The sequence below is a fragment of the Camponotus vicinus genome, unplaced genomic scaffold (assembly GCF_025532165.1).
Source record: "Camponotus vicinus isolate PSW18456_S1 unplaced genomic scaffold, iyCamVici1.0 SCAF_1, whole genome shotgun sequence".
Lineage (NCBI taxonomy): Eukaryota > Metazoa > Arthropoda > Insecta > Hymenoptera > Formicidae > Camponotus > Camponotus vicinus.
In genome coordinates, this window is record NW_028141945.1 from 16934608 (window position 1) to 16959394 (window position 24787).

The window sequence follows — 24787 nt, forward strand, 5'->3', positions numbered from 1 at the left end:
CTGCTAGTGTTAACTCGCGGCCACGACGAGACGCACGAGGATCGGCAAGGTTAATGCCACCGAGAGAGAAGATCGAGAGGAACGCTACGGATCCTAGTTATCGGCCACACCCGATAGGAGATGATACAGGGGAAGAGGCTACGACAAGGGGATCGATTTATATATTCATATCGCGGCGATTGTATTTATTTCTCGTATTCGTATTTCTCCGATCGCTCATGGAATTCCTCGTTTACGCATTTTAATATCCCGAGGCCCGTAATATGGTCTAGATATGGATTAAATATCTATATGAGACATTATAATTTGCACTTCGATTAGATCGCACGAAATGAGCGCACAAATGGCGAGCGACGTAATAAGTATGAAAATTTATACTTTCACTAATTATAAGTGCATTTTACTAAATTTAACATTATCTATCAATTTTTATCTCGAAGCGTTTCACGTTAAATTTTGAGATGGCACATCTTGGAATGTAATGTAATTCCAATTTATCGAAAATGTGTAAGATGTGTAGCAATGCGAAAGCAGAAAGCGGAGTTAAAGGTACGCTATGTGAGTAAATTTAGAGAAATCTTTAATAAATAAATAACTAACAAGCGGGTTTCGCTCCATTTCCGCGGCCGTTCGTCTAGCTAACGGTAAACGATTATTAATATACGTTCCAATTCTGCTTCTTATGAGAAAACAACGCTTTCCGCGCTATCACGAAACCCCGATTATCATGAAAAACGTATGTACAGCGTGTCTTAAGCAAGATTCGATGCTTATCCGCCGTATTATCGTTCCCAAAATAGGGAGCAACGAACTTGTATGGCGTAAAAAGACTCCCGTTGTTCCTTCCCTTCTCTCTCCCCCTCCTTTCGCATACTCCTTTATAGTACTGCTCGTACAGGCGGCTAAACTAGAGTATTATTCACGGACTAATATTAGAACAGCAATGGTCACCGTCCCGAACAAAACTTTAAAGAAATCGAAACGATGCATCGCAATAGTGAAAAGTTACAAAGTAGCAGACTGATGTAAAAGACACAGGAATGCACCGTTCGTGACTTTACGCGATAGCGTGTATATAGATAATTTTCCCTACATTATGGAAAAGTATACTAGTTGTATTTCAGAAAAATATTGATAGAAAAAGAGAGAGAAGGATAGAAGGGAGAAAGGCACACTTGCCGTCAAAGTTGTGCACTTTCTCCGAATCACAAATATTTAAGTAAATCCTAAATAGATGGTTATTTCGACGAGGGCATATTTTACGTAAATCTTTTACGTAATATTTCTTCGCCTTAACACACGTTAATCCTTTTCAAGAGTTTTGTGTTCATGTTAGAGCGCAATCGCCGCGATTGAGCACAGCTTTTTTTCGTTCTGTCAGCTGATGATGTTATCAGTGATCGGTGACAACTCGCTCAAAGTGCGAGATGAGCGCCCCTGTTTGGGAAGGGTACACAACTCCAGCACGGTATTATACGGTATGTCCGCATAGGTCGGTAGACTGAGACTTGTCTCCATAGAACCGGCACAGCTGTTTCATATCTTTTTCTCTCGGTCTCGGCCTGCCGACTCTCATCCCTTGCATCGGTTTGTCCCCTCCATCTCGAACGCACTACGCATCGCTTCCCTTCGCCCGTAGACGCAAATCCTGCGTGCCTTTCAAATAGGAGAAGGAACACGGTTCAAAGTACGAAGCCTGCTGGAAACTTTTCGTTTCGTGATAAGTTTCTAGTTTTCTCTTCGGTGCCCGTAAACCGCGACGCAATTATTTTTAGCCCTTGATTCATATCAAAAATAATTAATAATTAATTAATATATAAAAGAGTAAACCTAACAGTCTCTAATTTTCTTATTTTTAAAATTTTTACTTTTTCATAAGAGCTGATCGATAGAAAAAGAAAATAAAAAAAAAATGCACGAGCACACGTCTCAGAAATTCGATATACGTATAATAGAGTTTTTCTTTTATATCCTACAATTTTTATATTTCATGTGACTTCGATCGTAACCTGGCAAGTGACATGAATAAAACATATTTGATATTTTAATACGTGAATTGCATAACAGGTTTGAAGCTTCTAGAATCTCCTCCTGACCCGGTTTTCGCCGGTTTCAAACCGCTGCATCAACGAGAATTACTTTCATTATATTAATTCCATACTATCACGTGCGAAGATTGTGACTCTTTACTCGAAACAATTAGTTAATTAGACGGAAAATCATTTGCGCGTCGTGTTTTATTGCATGAAGATTTTTCTCTGTCGTAATTTTTCATAAACAAGTGTACTCGATGAATCATTAATAGCTTATCAACTCGGCGTTTTTACGCATTCTACTTTTAATGACAAAGAAATGGAATTATAATGCAGTAAACTCGATTCAACCACATGAGATGCGAATAAACTCTTTTTTCGAGATTAATTTTTCAAAGAAAAATTTGGTAGAAAATAATTCGTACGACGAATTCTCGTTCCGCCAACAGTGGGTAATCTTCGGATTCTTCGCGAGGTGAAGCGCGAACGTATCCGTTGCCGCTATCTTTCGCAGGCTTTTCAAACGGAAGAATCCCTTTTTAAGGATAATGGTGGTTTCGCGTTACGCACATACGCGCGCAGCCATCGAGACGCGCGAGCTCGCTTACGATAGGATACGATGTTACCTTGCACAACATGTAATTCACTTAATAACGTTCTCTCTATCTCTCCGTCTCTCTCCATCCTTCTCTCTCCGCGCGCTCTCCGTCTCTTTTTCTCTCGCTTCTTCCTCCATCGCGTCTTGCATTTCCCTTCTCGCAAACACTTTGTGAGAGAGTTAATTACCTGTTACACACTCCGCAGAGTAGAAAATGTCAGTTTCTAATCTCCGTCCATGTAAATCGAGTTCGATTTCTAAGCGACTTTTCGTAAATTTAATCGAGATTTCTCGTGACGAAAAAAATCTAGCCGTTAAACGAATTTAAAAAAAATTGTACCATTTCGAAAGAATTATAAAATTGACGTATAACTTTATATTCGTCAATTCATATCGTTACGTTTCACTCTAAGTCTTCGTACGTATCTTTGAAATAGAGAGAGAACGTGATCTTTTAACAAAAACTTTTTTTATCGATACGCGATAAATCGGACGATGATGTCACTTTGACCAAAACGGGTCCGTTTATTTCGAGCGATAAGAATCACGTTAACACGCCGGTTAAGACGGAATCACGAGCAAAAGAGAGATCGGTCTTATCTTACCCGGGAAACATTCCGCTTCACGTGCGAAGGCAAAGTCCCTATTTTCCGAGATTACGACCGCCCGACGACACGTCACATCGGTGTGATTGAGCACCGCTGCGCCCAGGAAACGTTTGTAGCGCGATTAATACCGCGAGGTGTGTACTACCCGGATCGCGCACGTCGGCTGTCAGCTGTCGTCGAAGAGGGTCCAGAGCACCGGCGAGCGAGTGTGCGACCTTGCCGGCCAGTTGTCTTCGCTCCGGTCGGCTAATTAATGCCGCAGCGTCGCGCGATACACACGCGCGTCACGACGGCTGTGATAAGGAGCCCGCGGTCGCGTATCGACGCGTCATCGAATTATAGTTGCCGTAGCGGAGCAGAAATGGATTCGACACGCTCGTTTCAGATACGCGAACCTTTGACTTTGGGACATGACACGCGCAATTAAACCCCGCGCAATTCGCCCCCGATCGCTCCCGTGTAATTCAATCAATATAATTTAAGATAATTTAAGTTAATTGCTCGTCTTACAATGTCTAATCTCTCGTTCAATCTAATTGTGTTAACAATAGTAAGAGTTGAGCGAGGAAAACCGGGACTAAAGTATCGTAGCCATTAACATTGATTCGAATGAGAAAAAGAAATCAAGACCGGGGGGAAATGGAACAATGCAACACGAAGAAAATTATTAGATTAGATTAGGTTAGAAATCATTCAAAATAAAAAAATAAAATTTATACTTTTTAATTATATCTAAAGCTTTATCATTAAAAAAATTTGATATATTTTTGAGCATCATGATCAAATTCTATTATGTTTCGATCAGTAGATCTGAGGGCGACGATACGTTCCTAGTAAGAAACGCGAAATCACGATGCATAGCACGCGCGCTGGACGATCGCAAAGAGTAACAAGTGGGGAACCGATTAAACGAAGCCGCGCGACGTACGTTCCCTCTCGATTAAAATAGCCTGGAAAACTCGTTTGCCCGCAAAGTGTGTCACTGTCACGATAATTGGCGAAAAAGTCGAGTCTCTTCCCTACGATGGCATTTCGCACGTGATGGCACACGCTCCTTTTCTCGCCCCTTCCCGTGAAAATAAAAGGACTCTATCGCGACCCGTCTCCTTAATCCAATACCTCTCGTTATCATTACCCGAGAATATCTGCATTCATTATTCACGTATTCACGCGACCGCAAGAACCTGTTGTCCGATGGAGATTCGACGTTTCTATTCCCGGAAAAACTGGCTCAACTATGCTTTTACTCACGTGTATCGCATATCAGCTGTTCATTTTGTCAACTTAGTAAATTTAACAGATTCCATATCGAATGATTTTTTCCGTACCGGAAAATATTTTTGTGGAAAGCCATTAGTCGTAAATTAAAAATTTAATGACCATTATTTCGTGTATATCAAGTATGAAAAAATTGTAGTACATTTCGAAATTTTAACAAATAATGCATCTTTCTTACAATTATTTTCAGATATTTGCAGATTATCTGGAAATATGTTTTAAATACTATGAAACATTTTCTATCGTTTTATTGGATCATTAAGTGATTAAACATCAAACAACTTCAAATTACCGCATGATATCGGAATTAATTCCCGATCAATATGACACGTCGTAATTCGCGATGTATTTAAGATTCGAGTCGCGATGCAGAAACTCCATTCTTCAATCGGACGTTCAATTTATTATTATAGACCATTGTGAGTTTAATATGCTTGAGTTTAGCATCTGACAATAGTATCCTAGACTAGTCTGGCGACTCTACCTTCGGGCTATTCTATTCATAAAGCCAGGAAAACCAGTGTTTCTCGATTAGCACTTACTTTGACACATTTTATTTCATACGAAACAAAGCATTGTGAAAGTGTCCTGAACGATATTACCATGTTTTCGTTAACGAAAAATTGTGTCAATTCGAGAGAACTGACCTACTGAAGTTAATATTCGAAATCCAAAATTCAATTATTCGATGTGTTAATTCTTTGTTTTTACAATTGGTAATTATTTGATATTTGTATTAAATATTTTTATCATTGATAAATTCTAATATAAAAATTAAATTGGAAAATTATATTTATATAATAAATTTCACTAATTTTTGAACTTTTGATGTTAAATAAGGATATCGACACTAAAATAGTAGCAATATTTTAATAAATTTAAACGTCCCTGTCCCTATACGCATTAAACAATTATGCGCCTCATGGGCAAAAAAGTGAGAAAGAAACGGGCGTGGACGAAAGGTTACGGGTGTTTATGACGAACGCAAAAACCACGAAACTGATCAGCGGGGGAGGCGAAATATCAACGGATGCTTAATTTGAGCCCGTCTCAAGCACGTAGCCGCGTCTTTATCGATCGACCGTCACCTTGAATTAAGCGTCTCGAAAAGAATGGCTACTCGATCGCGAAAAAGAAAAAAAGGAAGGATGAACGGATAGAGAGAAGAAAAGGATATAAATCTTTAATGAGATATATGATAGCGAGTAATATGAAATGTAAAATTACGCATGGATCTTGTTGCATTCGTCTCATTTCTTTCTCACTTAAATTAATATCATTAATTTGAAATTAATATCATTTCAAGCAGATTTTAAAAAAATTCGTATATAAGTATGATAAATATATCATAAAAAGTTTTTAAAAGTTTAAAATATTAATTTATAACATTAATGATAAAATTAAAAATGAAAGAGTTGCGACAATTTCCCGATTTTCGAGTTAAAAAAATTATATTAAAAATTATATAAAAATTAAATTTTACAGATGAATTATATATAGGTATATATTTTTTTTCTAACTTTTAACGTTTAACTTTTCATTTTCTTGAAAATTTTGAATAATTTTTTTAAAAAATCGATTAAAAAATATTTAGATTTAAACTGATTGAATTAAATAACTTTTTAACTAGTTTTCGTAAAACAAAAAAATTATTCCATCTTCAAATCCGCACGTATTTTAAAAGATTCTTTTTAAACTATCAGAAATTTTCTGAGAAAAAAAAACAGTGATGATATAGAAATTCTAAAATTGTGCTAGCAAAGATTCAAGAGATTTTGAAAAGAAATTCACAAGGTCAAAGACTTAATACAACTACGCATATGCGCTGAGACACTATTATGCTTAACCTTGACAAAATTTTGTGCCCTTTGTACCATGCTTTACTATCACATATGTTCTACAAAAACCATCTTCGAAAAAATATTTTTTAAACTTTCATCTGTAGATAAATAATCGTGATATTGTAACATCCACCTCGTGATATTGTAAAAATCGATGATCAATTTTACCCATTCTTATTCCCCGAATTAATTTACAGCGGATTTAATGAATTTTGTGAGTATAAAAAATTTACCTTCTCCTGATAAGAATGATTCTTTCGAGTCTTGCGAATTTTTTTCTCTTCTTTCTGAATTGGGTGTTGTATCCAACCAGGCGCAGATAACAAAAACCACGTAATTTGATCTCTTAATGTGTTCCGAAAGCTGTCGTACCAAAAATCATTTAAAAAATTCATATTTATTCAGCAATACTTTCACTTTATTTAAAAAACTACGGAATGATATTTAATAACGTGATGATATACATTATCAAAATATATGCGTAAATTATTACGTGCAAAAAATGTCACGTATTCAATCACTTTCACATTTTTGCTAATAATTACACAATCCGACAATCACTTATTGATCACTTAGTGAATTCTTTTTTATTTCATCACCAATCGCACTTAAAAATATTTCCTTCTTTTGTACTACGCTTCGTTCGAAAGACAACCTTTTCTCACTTGCTTCTCTTTTCGACTGATGCCTTCGAAGGCAAACCTAATTGCTCAGAAATTGTGACAAAGAGGGATATATTCCTTTATCTTCAACCTATAGTAATGCGCACACTCAAATGTAAACTTTTGAAAGCAGCTACAGGAAGTATTTCTTTAGAAAGAGAAAGCGTGTCACACAAAATAAATAAGAAAATTTATCGAACGAGCGATAAATACTGTGTGATTTCGAAATCAACATTGACTATATAAAAATTATTATATACTATATAAAAATTATTCTTCTACGATTCTCACCATCTCCTGTATTAATGCATCTAAACTGATTTTATTAATTAATTCAAAAAAATTTTTGTTTAAGAGTATAAATTATCTTCTATTAAAAAAATAAAATTATTGTATATTACTTATTTTAAGGAACATGTAATCAACATACAAATTATTTACGTAAATAAAATATCCAAAACTATTTTTGGCTTTTTAAATAAGATTATATATTTTTTTATAACTCGATTTTTTTCATTATTCTGGATATTAAAATATTTTAGTAAAGTTGAATAAAAGTGTCTCTAAAATATTCTTTACAAAATATATATTTCATATTTTATATTAGAATATTTTAAAAAATGAAATATTTTCATTTTTCGATAATTTTACGCGATAATATTTTTAGAGATACAAATAATAAAGATTATCAATTTATTGAAAAAATGAATAATTTTATTTAAAATAAAAAAAAATAATTTTTTACATTTCTAGGAAGTATCTCAATTTGGCACAAATTTATGTTAACAAAAAATATCTCTCTTGAAATACAATAAATTCTTCTTCTTGGATTTTTTCTCTGATACTTAATATCATGACTTTTTTATACATTATTAGAGACAGATTTCATAACTTAAATTAAATTTCATCTAAAACTTTGTTTTAATATAATCAGCAGCTTGAGAAATAATAGTGTAGAAATTTTAAAAGAGATAAAAAGATATATATCCTATGTATTTTTTTAGTAAAATTTATTTTTTTAAGTAACCTAAAAAGAATAGTCATAGGTGAATAGTCTAAGGTGAATGTCATCAAAAGTATACCCTTTTTAATTTTAGTTTTTGAAGTAATCTATCTATATATAACTGTTTCTTATCTTGTGATAAAGTTATAACTGTTTCTTATCTTGTGATAAAGTTATAACTGTTTCTTATCTTGTGATAAAGAAATTATAATTTCGGGAAATTTTGAATGTGTGTGCGGTCTTTGTACATATCTATAGTGTGTGCTGTGTTATAATGTATAATTTTAATGCAATTCTCAAATGATTTCTGTTAAGAGAGTATCAATATTTTTTTTTAAATCGAATTCGAAAAGAAAATCTGCAGTATAATTCTCAGCCAAAAACACATCTATTAATATTTAATTTTCCAAAATTTGTAAAAATTAATATATAAATTAAATATTATACAATCAAACGCTATTTATATTTTTAAGAAAAATAAAATCAAAAATTGTATACATTCTCTGGTTAATCGCACAAAAGAAATTTCTTTTTTATAAAGAAAAATGGGGAAAATGTACTAAATAAACATACGCAATATGAAGATGGTGTTGTATAGTACGCAGACTTATAACGGATTGAAAATCACAAACGAAAAGAATTACTTAAGAACGTTAAGTCAGGAGGCCAAAAGCGATTGAGAAACCGACGTTCAAGAAACACCGGACATAGGAATTCCAGAAAAGTTTCGCTAACATGGCGATGGTGTCAGGAAGAGTAGGTAGGCAGATAGGTAGGTATACAGGTAGCTTCTAGTAGGTTTAGATGCAAGGGATACACGGTGTGTGATGGGAGAGGAACGAGGAGCGAGACAAAAGGAAGAGTGGGGCTTGCCGGCATCGAGTCTGCACTGTCGTCCTGCAATAACCGTTCGCTCTTTGTCCGTTCAGCTGCCTCCTGCTTGCCAGTGGTTACCAACCTAGATTTGTCGCGTGCCGTACTCCATCTCTTGTTACCTATCTACTAGTTACTACGCGCGAAAAGACCCGCGCCGACTCGCGATTATTAACCCGATGCTGCGTAACGTTGCGGTCCAATTGTTATGAAGCAAAGCTCAGAGAAATGCTCATTATTCTCAATGAAATCAGACGATATCAAAGTCAAATAAATTTCCGTATTATACATATATCGAATTAATTAAATTAATATAATTTCGTAATTAAGTAACAATTATGTCTGATTAATCTAATTGATCTAGTTAATCAAATTGGTTCTCGTTTTTTTCTCATATGAAAATTAAATTAATTTATTATTATTTACTATTAATATAGTTCCCTATATAAGAAAAATAGAATACTTATTTAACAAACACTATATCTATTATGATTTATGATGATTGATTTCTGTATATGTGATGTATATATTTTTGTTATCCAATCGCACGTTATAATCATTTCCTGTATCGCATCTATTTTTCGAATAATTGCGATGTCCTATAAATGCTTGCTATTTACGTATAAAATATGAAACGCAAGTCACGATAAGCGGTCAATTCAATTTGCTGCGTTCACATTACCATTTGTATATATGTTGCGCAAAAATTATATTAAAATCAATATTTATAAAATATTAAAAATTCCTAACCAATATATATATAAACTATTAATATTTCATAAACACGATTATTAAATTCGTAAACAATACAATATTGTAGAAATATAATAAAATTATTTCATTCATTATTTACTCACATTACGTCGATGATCAAAAGTTGACAATACATCAAGATTTTAGTGCTGTGAATACTCACCTGAAACAAAAATATAACAGAAATATAAATATATTACGTCCTTTAATTAGAATATTAACATACAACGTAACATTTATATCATATCTCGTACTTGTAATTTTATAAAAGCAAGTTAGACAAAAAGGAATATTGAAATTAACATCGTGATATTTGCAGAAAGCAGGAAATGAATCGTGGGAGTAACTAGGGTAAAAAAAAGAACGAAAGCAAGAAAAGTCCGTAGGTGTATAGGGTGGTCAGTATCGAGCGACCTACCCTGACGTAGCATCCCTCGTATTCCTCGTTTTACTGGTCTTCTCCTCCTCCTCCTGGCCCCCTTTACACCGTCCCTCCCTGTCTCCCTTCCACCTCGCGACATCCACGATCACCAATATCCTTTATCACGATCTCCCACTTACGTGGCTAAGTAGCGTGAATTTGTTTTGATAGCAAGTCGCTGTGCGTTTATCGTACGTGTCATAATATTTCGCAAGATAACTATGAAATTAATTAATCAAAATTATTCAGTGATTAAATAATAAATTTATAATAATTTTCTTTATTCAATACATCTTTCTGTCTCACTGAAATTAAATCTGTTTAAATAAAATAATATATTAATCTGTATAATTTGTTTAATAAAATATCGATATATGTCTGAAACGCACATGTGGTATTTAGATTATACATCTTGACGTATGCGAAATAAATATTTAAAGCTCCACATTTCCATGAAATAGTCATCTACACCTACGCACGTTAGGGTCGATTATATATATATATATATATAGACTCGATTTACCTAAATATTACTTCCATTATTATACATTGATTCGAATTGATTGGAAGAGTGGAAATATTGAAAGGGATAAGAGAACACAAGAGAGCTATTGTGTGGCGCTTAACCCCTTTGATATTTTCACTCTTCGATCGTTGAAACAAACGACGCACATAGTCGAGTTGCATGATTTGACATTTTTAAGGCCGTTGCGTCTACGATTTATAAATAGATAAAGCTGTAAAGCTTTCTCTTTGAAAATTAAAATCTGCGCGGTCTCATCGGATTTAATTTTCGACGTTGTAAAAATAAGTGAGATAAGAATTTGTGGCGAAATCTGGATTCATCTGAATTACGGCAGTTTCAACCTATTATTGATATCGATACATCATGATACTGCGAAGAGAAACTCGCCTCGATCTAGCCACGACGCCGTCCGAAGAAACCACGGGATTCGAAGATTTATCTCGACAGATAGGACGCGCCGAAGTCAATTTAGTACCCGGAGTTACGCATGCTTAGAGAACGAAATTAAACGGGCAAATCTAATTTCCCCTCGGGGACACGAGCGCATCGCAGGATCGCGAGCTCCTCTCTCTATTTAACTAGCAGTTCTCCTTCCCATTCAGTCAGCATTAGAAAACGTAAAAAAAAAAACAAGTAAAACTTGAGAGTTAAAAAAAAGAAAGAGAAATAAAAAGAGGTGAGAAAAATATACATTCTCCATTTTCTTTATAATTAGCTCTCTGCTTTAATAATTTGGAGATATAACTGGACATTAAATATTTTGTTTTTGTCTTTAAATATTTATTAGTAATGTATCACAATAGATAGGGTCGCGAGCTCTCTCTCTATTTAACTAGCAGTTCTCCTTCCCATTCAGTCAGCATTAGAAAACGTAAAAAAAAAAAACAAGTAAAACTTGAGAGTTAAAAAAAAGAAAGAGAAATAAAAAGAGGTGAGAAAAATATACATTCTCCATTTTCTTTATAATTAGCTCTCTGCTTTAATAATTTGGAGATATAACTGGACATTAAATATTTTGTTTTTGTCTTTAAATATTTATTAGCAATGTATCACAATAGATAGGATCGCGAGCTCTCTCTCTATTTAACTAGCAGTTCTCCTTCCCATTCAGTCAGCATTAGAAAACGTAAAAAAAAAAACAAGTAAAACTTGAGAGTTAAAAAAAAGAAAGAGAAATAAAAAGAGGTGAGAAAAATATACATTCTCCATTTTCTTTATAATTAGCTCTCTGCTTTAATAATTTGGAGATATAACTGGACATTAAATATTTTGTTTTTGTCTTTAAATATTTATTAGTAATGTATCACAATAGATAGGGTCGCGAGCTCTCTCTCTATTTAACTAGCAGTTCTCCTTCCCATTCAGTCAGCATTAGAAAACGTAAAAAAAAAAAAACAAGTAAAACTTGAGAGTTAAAAAAAAGAAAGAGAAATAAAAAGAGGTGAGAAAAATATACATTCTCCATTTTCTTTATAATTAGCTCTCTGCTTTAATAATTTGGAGATATAACTGGACATTAAATATTTTGTTTTTGTCTTTAAATATTTATTAGTAATGTATCACAATAGATAGGATCGCGAGCTCTCTCTCTCTCTCTATTTAACTAGCAGTTCTCCTTCCCATTCAGTCAGCATTAGAAAACGTAAAAAAAAAAAACAAGTAAAACTTGAGAGTTAAAAAAAAGAAAGAGAAATAAAAAGAGGTGAGAAAAATATACATTCTCCATTTTCTTTATAATTAGCTCTCTGCTTTAATAATTTGGAGATATAACTGGACATTAAATATTTTGTTTTTGTCTTTAAATATTTATTAGTAATGTATCACAATAGATAGGGTCGCGAGCTCTCTCTCTATTTAACTAGCAGTTCTCCTTCCCATTCAGTTAGCATTAGAAAACGTCAAAAAAACAAACAAAAAAACAAAAAAAACCGAGAGTTAAAAAAAAGAAAGAGAGAAATAAAAAGAGGTGAGAAAAATATACATTCTCCATTTTCTTTATAATTAGCTCTCTGTTTTAATAATTTGGAGATATAACTGGACATTAAATATTTTGTTTTTGTCTTTAAATATTTACTAGTAATGTATCACAATAGATAGGATCGCGAGCTCTCTCTCTATTTAACTAGCAGTTCTCCTTCCCATTCAGTTAGCATTAGAAAACGTCAAAAAAAACAAACAAAAAAACAAAAAAAACCGAGAGTTAAAAAAAAGAAAGAGAGAAATAAAAAGAGGTGAGAAAAATATACATTCTCCATTTTCTTTATAATTAGCTCTCTGTTTTAATAATTTGGAGATATAACTGGACATTAAATATTTTGTTTTTGTCTTTAAATATTTACTAGTAATGTATCACAATAGATTACGCGCGATAGAATATTACAATATAAAACAAAGTATAAATGGCGATTAATAAGATTATTTGGGTAACGTTGTATTCGATATCGATGGTTAAATCCTTATAATCTGCGTAATGTATATGCATATTGTTTTATTGTAACATGTGTATCGATTATGGTATCGATATACATCAAGCTTAGTTATACACGTCACAATCGTAAAGCGGACATTCCATTATGTTCAATGTCAAGTTATAAGCTCCATAATTATAGGTACTCTTAATCATTTAATACTTACTTATAATAATCAAAGAACGATGCCTCGTACACACTTGATACACAGGACACACACGTTCGCGAATATAGCGTTTTCCGTTTCACATTTATTCTCTCCACACCGTTTAACGAAGGAACATCCTTACTGCTCGACTTTCACAATTCAACTAAATGTGATCCTACCGTTTGACGAAAAGAATGCGCGAAAAGATTTGTTTACGTTTTTTGACCCGTAATCTTCCTAGTCTTTAGTGTTTATATTTCGAGCAAGCGACCTTCTCGTGTAATATTTATATACAATTCACGAAGAGTCAAGTAGTATGGATAATTTATATACATATATACTGTGTTTTATTATTCATTACATTCACACGATTGGAATATAACTGCCGTATAGTGGAAAAATTCGACGCTTGCAATAAATCGCGAACTTATAAAACAATAATGATGCGATTGTTTTTTATACAAGATAAGCACATTATTTTAGATAAGCATACACATCGGAATTAAACGAAAGAGCAAGTTTATAACGCTCGCAATGATACACAGCGTGAAAAATATATGTGTCACTCGTCTATCAAACGTTTCTAATGGCCAAGATTATTTCGTTCTCGCTGCTTCCGTCTCAATATGATACAGATGAACGTGCGATGAGTGCGATTTAGCGCGCGCGTACAGCACAGCTGCTAAAATAGAATCCATCCGAGCGGTTTGTTTAACGATTTATTACATGTGTATGCGATATACCGTGCACGCGAATTACGTAACACGATAGAATCATAAAAATACACGACATGTTATCGCGTTACTTCGTTTCCACTTTTTTGCTGCTCGTACTTGATAAAAATTCGAGACAACAAATTTCTGCACAGTCTTCTATTCGATCGATTAATGCATTTCGCCATCTTGCACGTATATCGACGTAAATCAAGGACACATATACCTATCTACATGTGTAGAACCGGTATTTTGTCAGCGAGGTAAAGCCGGAAATTAATAGTTTAAGATTGAAAAAAGTTGGTTGATTTATTTCAACACTTTTTTTCCAACAAGATATCGCTGTAAGATGAGGAGATTATATACAGACTCTCCGTAAGAGAAATTATTTTTTCCAAAATTATCTTTTCTTGAGCCGTTAAATTTACAGCCTCATACGCATCATAGTAAAAATATACAACTCTTGGTCTACGATATATGTCATTAGTATTTCAGTTCGTTTTAATGTCGACACAGTCGGAGAGCCACAACCCTCGCGTTCCTTCCACCCTTACCTCTGGTGCCAATAACCCCGGTTCTTCTGCTCTATTCTAGAGTTACATCATACCGCGTAACTATAGGCGCTGCTATCATTGAATCAATAAATACCTGCCTGGCCGTGTTGGAGATACATGGCGGCTTTATTCCGAGAATGTGCCTAACGATACGGTAACCGTTTAACTTTTTAACCGCATCGGAAATGTGTCCACGCGCGCTCAGCGATCTTTTATTGTCATCGATTAATTCGGGAAGACGGGTATTTGACATATCGAAAAATACGATATGTTATCTCAAACGTATAGCAACAACGAATGCGTTCTTAAAATATATTCTCTTACGCGTAAACGTGACATGTTAAATGATCTCGTGGATAAATTATCCTAAGCAATCACTGTATTACTAGATCGTGATGTGACACGTGACATTGCGTATAAATTGAAACTGTCAAGTTTTTATGTGAGATATGTATGTCTCAAATGTATTCGCGTAGAAAATAGACTTCATAATTATGCAAAACTCTGCAATTTTACATAAAAAATCTGATTTTTACAATCTTTCAAAGTGGCATATATCTACATATGTTCGATTGTACGATTTGTGCTTTTCATTAATTTTCTTCTATTTTTGCTCTTCGATTGTTGATTGAATTTTGTAATCTAAACATCGGTTTATATTGGTTCACTATATAAATTTATCGAAACAAGCATTTTATTTACTAACGTACACAGAGTATTTATATTTCCTGAACATGAAGTAAATTTCTGCTGATTTATGTAACTGCTTTTGGCAATCATAAGAAATCAACATAATTTGAGGATCACTGTCAAAGTAAGCACCTTTCTATATGTGAAACCTCTTTTTCTTTCTTCTATCATCCCCTCGCTTATCCACCGGCAGGATGCTACGGAATCGAGGCAGTATATTCGCTACCATGTGAATTATATATGATGCCAACCCTACCTGAACATAAAACACTGCCACAGACACCATATGGTTATGAGCGCGGCTTTTGTATGGTGGTTTAACCTCATTTCGCCAACTTTAAGACCGCCTATCGCGGGAGACGACATCGCTAGCGGGGACGTAAAAACCAAGAACTAGGTCAACGATAATTTTCGAGTTGTGATACACATTTACTTTGTAGATTTACTTTTAGTAGATTCTACATGTATTCTTAATTCCTAAGATTATTCATTATCTAATCTAATAAGTTAGACGTAATAAATAACATATTTTTTTTTCAAAATATGTAACTATTTAAAAATGTATTGAGAATCAGTATTGAGATCAGAAAATAATTTCAAATTTTAAGAGTACTTTATAAAAAATAACCCATTTTTTATAATCCAAAAAAAATATTTTTGCGACGTTAATCTACAAGTGACACACATATATCAGAGAAGGAAATTTTGAAAAAGAAATGGTTCACAATCTATATTTTACTTTGCACTTTTCTCACAGATCTTGTAAAAAACAATCGAGCAAATTTATGCAAGCGGTGAAAAGATCGTGCAAGATGTCACGCAAGGCTTGATGAAATTATTCGCATTATTAATGCGAAAACAGCGATATAACAAAAATATTAATACTTATTAAAATTTAAATTTTATGAGGATAAAAATAAAAAAAAGACCATATTGCAATAATCAAAGAGAAAATCACGATTACAAACGAATATGACTTGTTCAAAATAAGCTAAATACTCAAAAGAGAATCTTATGCAAAATCTGATAATCTCGTTAACATAACACGCCAAATCAGCCTCATATCTAATAATATCCATCTACCATCGCAGGAATGTGTGGACATTGACTTAAAAAAACAAACTACCGCATTACCATGTCGAGAAATTGGACACGCAAAAATGGGCATGCGCGCTGCATTTGAATTGTAACCAATAAAAGCTTTTGATATCAAATTTCGACAAAAATTAAATTTAAACGGCATTAAAATCAAGCGAAAAATTATAATAATTTTTTCAAGTATTAATACATTTTACTTTATTATGAGTATTTTCATTATTAACTTAAAATTTATTTTTTTGTCACTTTGAATTAATTTTCGTTACCTAGTAAACTAAAATGAGTACCGCTGCTTTACCTTTCTCTCTCACTTTTTAGAAAACTTATCTCAAAATAAATAAATTTGTCCTTTTGCTTATTTAACGCGCTTGAAAATCGACGAGAACGATGTCCATTCTGCATTCCATTGCGCTATCTTCAACCTAACAAGCTTAATATCTTATGTATTATACGGCAAGTTTATCCGATATACCGATTAACTATTAAATAAAGAATTTTTGACATTTCGAAAACTTCTTTATATAACAACCAATCAGCATACATCCAATAAATTTACACGGCAAATGAAACATCAGCTTATGACTAAGTTGAAAACCGCTGCGGAACGCTCAGCTGGAGCTCTGACACGAGGCACTCGCAGAGGAAGAGAGGGACGAAGAGACGGCAACAGCGCTCGACGGACGGGTGGCACCACTTCTCCGTGCACGCGAGCAAGCAAGCAAGCAAGCAAGCAAACACACACACACATAAACACACATTTCGAAGGAAGAGCAAGCCCAAAGGAGAGAGGAAGAAAGCAGAAGAGAAGCAAACGTGTCGAAAAGAGAGGAACACGCGCAAACGTATACATTCGCATTCGAGGCCTGACACGGGGGGCTAGGTTGCGGGGAGCGAAAAGAGAGGAAGCGAGAAGGATAGGTGGAGAGATCTACCGCAGGGAGGGAGAGAAACGGAACGTAGAAACGAACGAGAGAGAGTGCATCGCGTGAAATGTTAGCGCACGCACGCGCATGCGAACGAATATCTCGCTCGATCCCTCCCTCCCACCCTCCACGCGTTCCATATCTCTCGACGACGCACGATTCCGCAACAATTGGCGAACTATCCGATGACACGTACGAGTCGCATCCATCTGGGCTCGATCGCGCGCAGCGCCTCTTGTAACGCGCCGCGAAGAAGTCCCCGGCGCCAGGAAGCTGAGCGAAGCGATGGTCGCACGAGCGATGGATATTTTTGCACGATTCCTCGTGTCGGGTTCTGCCCTTCACCAACACGTTGTTTCGAGAATCGCCGTGACGCGCGATTTCCAGCGCACTCGGACATTAACTATAAACTAGATTATAGATCGATATATTTATCAAAAGAAATACATTGCAGGGCACGAAGGTGATGTATAAAATACCTTTTATAAATTTGAATTTGAATTTTACCTGTTATATCATAATTACTAATTTTTAATGCGAACTCTATTTTTATTATTCTATCTCTCCGATCACGTATATCTGAGATGAAGTATTAAAATTTTAATAAGACGTCCGGAATAAGGATAGCGCTCGTCTATCGATGCCTCTCTCGTATGGATCTTTGTTACACCGTTCATTCGCGGAGAAAGTTTCCCGTGCGAGTCACGCAAAAGCGCGGGGGAATCGAAGACGACGGATGTGCAATGTATGAAGGTTACGCAATATCCGTTTTACCGAAGCCGTCGATTGTAAGAAGAAAGGAAACCGCGGGGACCGTGATTATATTGTCGTTGCGTTGAAACGGGGAGGGGAAGGATGGCGGGGGAGGGCGCTGGCTTACTTAATAAACCGGTGATTTTATGCCGAGTAACCTGGTTTCGATTCAATGACAATAGGGGGTGTGTACATGTGTACGCAAAACGAAGGAGGTTGCGTGCAAAGTTCGCGATGAATTATTCTCTTATTTCTGACATGTGCGTTTCCACATCGATCACAATTATTTTCCTTCGCAAAGAATCCTTGGCGATAATTATTACCGAACGCGATCGCGGATTAATTTTTCAGAAAAATAAGAAACGGTGGCAGAAATCTCTAATCCAAATAGACATATTAATAGTAATATTCAATATTGTTCAAGTAAATAAATTAAAGAAAAAAGACAAGTTTTTAGACAAAATTAGAATGTGTAAAGTGGTGACGAGACTCGCGGATCGATATTTAACGCTTGAATTATTTCCTCAAGTATTACTCATCTAGAAGCGAGCGAAATGGTGAACTTTATTTATCATTCAAACGATAATTTTGTAATCCGCGGTGCTCGACGCTTTCTGTATCCGCATGCGAAATTATTAACATTGTTAATAAATGTGTTTAACGCAAACGTGACCAAGCTCGCGCATAAATTCGACAATCATCCTCACTCTGCCTTTGTTTTATATATTTTATACCGCTTTCAAATTACACATGTAAATCAATTAGTAGATTAATACAATGATTTTGTTATTTGTATAATTCGATCTGATTTAAATTAATTATAACATAAGAAGCTACATAATAGTAATTAAATTTCACGAATAATTTATTATTTTAAAAATACTAATTTTAAAAATATTATTCAGCGCTATAAGACGATTATCAATCCTTAAAATTAATTTCTGAAACATTGTGCATAAATATAATTGGTAAATTAAGTCTGAGGAAAGCGTATATATTATATGTGCCGAGATTGTTCGTCTTATTTGTATACCTATTTTCATAAGTATTATACATATGTAAGGAGAGAGCCTATAAATGATAAAAGAGTGAGGAATTCATTCAGGATTCAGGATGACAATTGCATTATTATTCCGACGGTATCCCCTACAATGGCGATGCTCTTCCTTCCTCTCTTTGATTCCGTCAGGAGAGCCCAACACAAACGCGCATAACAAAGAACTCACGCTGAGCAGCTTGAATTGAGACTGCATTGTCTACATTTGTGAGTTCGATTTTTTTTCGATGCAGAATAGACGTCGTTATGTCGAGAAATCCCCAAAAGTTTTCTAAACGGCGGAATTTTAAACCGGTCAACGACCACGAGACCATTTTTAAACCAGATCGTATTATATGTACACGTATAAAATATCCTGTCACTTATCATCCAAAACTTTTGGAATTATTAATTTTTCTCTGATATACGTGTCAAACAATTTGTATTTTCGGTGTTTAAATTCGAAATGAGCTTTAGCTAAAATTAATAAAATCTTTATCGCACTTGCGGTTTGCAAATATTCGATCGTTTCAAGCTCGCGATAAAATGGAAGGATTCGCAGCAGAGTACCAGAGTTTCGCGCATATCCTTTTCCAAATTATCGAGGCAGAAGTTTTCTAATTAGAGTTCAGTTTTCGTGACATATTCACCTTTTTTTTATCATTTTTACCTCGTTTTGAATTTCAAGTTTCATTTTTTTTTCATTTCAGATTTGCAATTTTAGCTTATAGTTTATGCTATTGTCACTATTTGTAATTTTGTAATTTTGCAGTGAAACTGAAATGCAATATCGGAAGCCATTTGAAACCGAAAAAAGTAAGAATTAAATAAAATAAATAATAAATAATATACATGGCCATCAATGTCGCTGCGTTATCTGTATCCGTAACTTCATCTACGCGTATTTCATCATCTCGGCGCGCGATGAATTTCGTATTTTTTCGCCATTAAAACGTACGTCACTAGGCGCGGTAATGAAAGTCGCGCGCGATAGAAGCGCGGCGCACCTGGCGCGGTAAATCGTTACACGTCGGTTGCAACGCGCAGCGATCCTTTATTGCGGGACATTTATTTTCTTCATATACGATCTCGGAGAGTAGAGTCTGGCGCGTTAATGCGCTCTCCTGCGAGCGTGGATGTCTATAGAGCGACTGTAATATTTTTTCTTCTTCCTTTTCCCTTGTGACTATAACGTTTCGACCCCATCACAGCAATCGTGCGCAAATAATATTCGCATATTTTTTTTCGATCGCGATAATCGGATATAATTAAGCAAATGTGACGGAATAAAATGACGATGTAAACCGATCGCTGTCTGCGTCCTTTAAGGGAACCGATCTCAGCCCTTTGCCGGATATACCGTATTCATGAACGCGCGAGCCATCTAACTTGTACGTGACCGGCCAGATTAAACCTGTCGCTCATTACACTCGAGAGCGAACCATGTGTTCGCGAGTGAATAGCCGAGAGGAGATACCGGCGAAATGTATACCGGGGGTCACCGGTGCTTGGAGACCGTAAAATTTACGTTAGTATCTCGTACGAGTTTGGCTCGCGTGTAAAAATGTCAGTCGATATGTTACCTTTATGACAGAATCGAAGAGCGGTTCCTCTGGAGGGTGCAAAGCTCCAAGAGACGAAAGTCGATCTTAAACTTCAGGGATATTGCGAACAAGGTCGTAGCAAAATCGTAAAGGAACCGTTAAATACCGGGTAGTCGAAATCGAACGGCGTTCGAGTGTGATACGTTTTCGAAGCGACCGCGAGATCTGGAAAGCCTCAAGGCCGCAGGAAAGGGATCGCCCGAAGCCGTGCATGCGTCATACGTCCGGAATGTAACACCCTCCGTCTTGTCGGAGCGCGGCCGTAAAGGGGCAAATGTCTCGGCGAGCATATGATTCGACCGGTCGACGCGACGCGCAACATCGTCGACGCGTGTGTGTCTGGTCGTGTTCGCACCGTCGAGAGACGCACATTTTTCGGGGCCCCGACCGTTCACCGGGACCGTGCGCTTCATCGGGAGATTTGCTCCCGTGTTTATTGTGTGCCAAGGAGAGGCCACCCAGCCAAGAGAAAGATAGAGACTCGTCCGACAAACTCTCACACATGTACCAACGAAAGAAGCCCGGACCCTCGCACGCACTATACGAACGCGCTCGTTTTCGAGATCTCGCCAATGATCCGTGAGCAATTCAGATGCATCTCCAGGCTCTTATATTATTTTGGTCACGCCCGAGAAACACTGGTAGAAAACCTCCCTCGGAAAATGATTCCATTCGTCTCATTTTATAGAAACCGTAATCATGATTCCTTTTTCCTTTTCTAAAAGGGAATCTGCATAAAACGAATACGTGATTTGTTTTATATTTTTCGAAAAAATGTATAATATTTTATATATTTATTTTATATATTTTATTTTATTTTTCTATATTTTCGATAAAAAAAAAATGATTGCAAGAGACGACATTGCTTCTCGCTAATTGTAGACGGCACATCTCTGTAGAATGCTTTTCCTAAACATCTCCTCAAATAAATTTACGGCTTACCACACATAACAATAAAGGGTAGCTGCTACGTCTCGTTTTACGACGTATTCTTCCCCCTCGCCTGGCGATAACCAAGGTGCGCGCTTTCACGAAAGATCGCGGGACCGGCTGGCGTGGTAAACGTGATTATAACCGCGCTCGCGCGATTCGCTCGTAAACATAATCAAGCCGAGGCAATACCGCGTTCGACTCGTTCCGAAAGACGCGACCGGCATGTCCGGCGGAACCGCTTGGGTGGTCGGAACACGACCACGAATTCCAACCGTTCCCCGAAGCGTTCCGAGAAGGCCCGTTACATATCTCATGCGCGTAACGTCGCATCGGCATGTTTCGAATCTCGCGAGATGCGACACTCTTGCTCTCATTAAAACGGAATAATAAAGGAAAAACGGAAGTCGGAAACACCTCCGCCGTAGCTCCGTCTCGACTCTTTGATCCGCGTATCGAGAGAAAGGATTTAAAGGAGCGTGTAATATAATATTGCATGCAAATAATTTCTCGACAAAGTATATGCAATGATTCGATGCGTTATGAAATAATTTTTCACAATTTTTTTATTGATTGTTATTTTATTGATTGGAAAAATATCGTCTTTCCGAACGCAATAATCGCACAAATTAATGACGTGAATTAGCGATGAGTTCGATGCATATTTGCATTTTATTTTACGATGTTGTAATGTTCGAAATTGCATTGGCCTCTCTCTTTCTCTCTCACTGACAGTTGGCGATATTCAAAGACAATAATGGCAGCGTTATTATCGTGCTTAAAGCGGCTATTACGGATAAGTTACGGTTTAAGAGTATAATTATACGCTTCTCACAAGACAACTTTGTGAGATTTTACAGAATGCTACGGACAGATGTGTGCGTTCTATGACGAGTGTTTTTCGACTATATACACAGAAAAAAAGAAATTTCTTGTTTTGAAAATATCTTTAATTTCAACAAGATTTCATGGAAATCTTGAAACGATGAGATATTTTCAAAACAAGAAATTTATTTTTTCTCTCAACGATGCTAATAATAGACGTAATAAGACCGATAACGCTGGCTGATACTTCAAAATAGTCACTTTGAAAGTGAAGTTTTATCTATCGGTGCATGATAATTTGTAAATTCTCGAAATGCCACCTGGAACTTCGCTCGACAAAGCGGATCTTCGTGTCTTCTGGCAATAATTTGTGTCCTCTGGAAGCGCTTCCTTGAACGCTATTGGCATAAGTTCGCGCGCATATACAATTCCGATTATCGCGCAAACATCGCGTTGGACGATGTAGCCTTGAAATTTCTGCGAATCGAACACAAGGCAATCTGCATTTCACAAAGATAACGCTTCAGCGAGTCGCTGTGATGGCGACTTGTGGTTTGTTATCGAAGTTTTAACGAAGCAAAGCCGTTATCGTTTCTATCAACAAAACTTATTCGGATAAAAATGGATAAAAATTTGTAACTTTTACAATATTACATATCCCTATATTACTAGTACTATATTACTATATATTGTGCACGACGTATATATAATAAAAAATGATAGACAAAATTTTATGATTATTCGCATTATAATTAAGTACGTTAAAAACAATTTATTATGTATTAACGTATAATAAAAAAATGTTGAATATTAAATGTTGAATTTTTTATTCGACATCGAACGAGATAAAGAAATGAAAGAATCTAATTTCTAAATCTCTCGTGTACATTGGATACTGTGTATCCGAGAATTAAATGTCAGGATGTAACAGCGAACGCATCCTGGGACCGTTATGATAACACTTGATCGTTATCGGCGACTGCGGCTTAGTCATCTTATGAATGGCATTTCAAACGAAATTTCGTTCGTCATCATCCGCGTATAATAACGTGATGAGAACCGCTGCGATTCATTTTATTCGTGCTCAAGCATGAGGCGCGATGCAAATCGCGCGCATAGAGAAACGTAGCATCATCGGGTACCACTATTTCTGGCCTTTTTGTCATCGTTATGTCCTGTTAACTTGTTGACCAAGGTTTCGATTTGGCGGAGACGCGTTTTGCGGTCATGAACGGACGCGATCGTAGGTGGAACAAAAGTCCGAATGACCTTTTTATTTTTTTTTTCATCGCCTTCGTGACAAAAATTTTTTCCTTTCGTTTTACAATCATGTGTTTATCGACCGATCTCATATATGAAATATACAAAATCTCATATATGAAATTTTTCTTACTATTTTTTTCGGAAAAATATAATTTAGATATATGTATAGCTTAATCTGTCATATATTTCGATTTTTATTCCTGTTTACGAACTGATTGAGTTAGAGATAAATAGTTTAGCAAATTTGTAGCAGTTAATTTCTCGAACAAAACTCTAAATTAATTTGCCGATAAAATAATCCGAGATTTCGAATTAAGGATTCGAAATCTCGGATTAAGGGATTCGTGTCCTTCAGCACGCGAAGAATTTAAAGCCGGACGCGAAGTATCCTTGAGACTATGCTACGTGTAAAAAGGCCCGTCTAGCATTTAGTCACATCGCAGATTCGAGCAAAACGGAGAAATAAATCCGATGCTTATGAACCGACACTCGGAGACGAATAAGCCGAGATGCCTAATACCACAGGCCTATACGGTGTCCTAAATTGTCGGTGGGCGTCCGGCTAATGGGTCGTAATGAGAGTTGTCGGGCTAGCATAATGACTATGCTGAAACGAATGTTGAGTTCTCTCGATCAGCTTGAAGGGAAACATTTTCGATGGGAAAGGGATGAGCGGGCGCGTGTGCAGCGATTAACAAAAATTCTTTGGTCCTGACAAATTATTATCTATTTGGTCGGCAAGATCTTTCCGATTCGTATAATATTAGATGAACGAAACGCAGCGATTTTACAGTCGTTTCGATCTCTAATCGAGAGGTATAACATAGCTGTTTCTTTTATTCGTGTAATAAAGTAAATTCAACAAATAAAATAATAACAAATTTGCAATTTGGAAAAATTATTCTTAAATATCCGAAAATCAAATATAGAGGAAAATATTTGCAATTATTTTCTCTTTAACATTAGATTTTTATATTATCTGATGTTAAATATTCATATTTGTTACATGAAAGTATGTAAAAAATATACAAAACTATGAAAAAAAAAATTTAATATTTAATAAAATTTAAAAAAATATCCATTAAATTTCCACAATAATTCTAGGTACAATGCAGTAAGATAAAAATGTAAAAAAAATTTGTGTTATGTAACAATGAAAAAAATGTAGTTTCTTAAATATAAATTA

The 24787-nt window shown here is 35.5% G+C and overlaps 1 protein-coding gene across 3 annotated transcripts in view; it reads right to left on the reverse strand.

Moving 5' to 3' along the window:
- Mam (neurogenic protein mastermind) overlaps positions 1-24787 on the reverse strand; it is a 160297-nt gene that overhangs the window by 127448 nt on the left and 8062 nt on the right. The window contains exon 1 of one of the 3 annotated variants that reach the window (XM_083109735.1): positions 9754-9779. The exons of the other annotated variants lie outside the window; for them this stretch is intronic. The gene's annotated coding sequence lies outside the window, so the exon portion shown is untranslated. Of the gene's footprint in view, positions 1-9753; positions 9780-24787 lie in introns of those variants that run through there. 3 annotated transcript variants of the gene reach the window in all.